Below are 509 nucleotides of genomic sequence, written 5' to 3' on the forward strand. Positions count from 1 at the left end.
CCAGGGCGGGGCTCAAGGGGCGGGGCCAGAGAGGCCCGAACAGTTAGACTGGCAGCACGCACTCTGCCCCCGCCCCCAGGCAGGTGGTCTCTCTCCGAGGTGCAGGGCGGGTCATCCTGGACACAGCGGCCCCAGCCTCTCCTCTGGACCCCCGTAGTGCAGGGCAGCAGTGTCTGTGACTGGGGCTGCCTGGGGCAGAGAGATGTTTGGAGAAGATGGAGGCACTGACCCTCTCTCCTGAGCAAATAAGGCTCCGAGGTCTTGCTCTGTGATGCAGGCTGTTTTAAAGTATGAAACCTCCAGTAACTGTGAGCTAAATAAATAAACCTTTCCTTCCTTCATTTTGAGTGTCGGGTATTTGTCCCAGCAGTGACAGAAGAGTAACGAAGAGAGTTGCCATCTCTGCTTCTGAGGTCATCTGTTGCATTATGTTTTTTTGGTTAAAAATATATGAAGACAAAGATACATATCTGTAATTGTAAAAGGAAGGAATATTTTATCTTTTTAAA

The 509-nt window shown here is 50.9% G+C and overlaps 1 long non-coding RNA gene across 1 annotated transcript in view; it reads left to right on the forward strand.

Moving 5' to 3' along the window:
• Positions 1-509, forward strand: part of LOC111813923 — an 18,133-nt gene that overhangs the window by 445 nt on the left and 17,179 nt on the right. The window lies entirely within an intron of this gene.

Source organism: Octodon degus, unplaced genomic scaffold, assembly GCF_000260255.1.
Source record: "Octodon degus isolate 3935 unplaced genomic scaffold, OctDeg1.0 scaffold00240, whole genome shotgun sequence".
Classification (NCBI taxonomy): Eukaryota; Metazoa; Chordata; class Mammalia; order Rodentia; family Octodontidae; genus Octodon; species Octodon degus.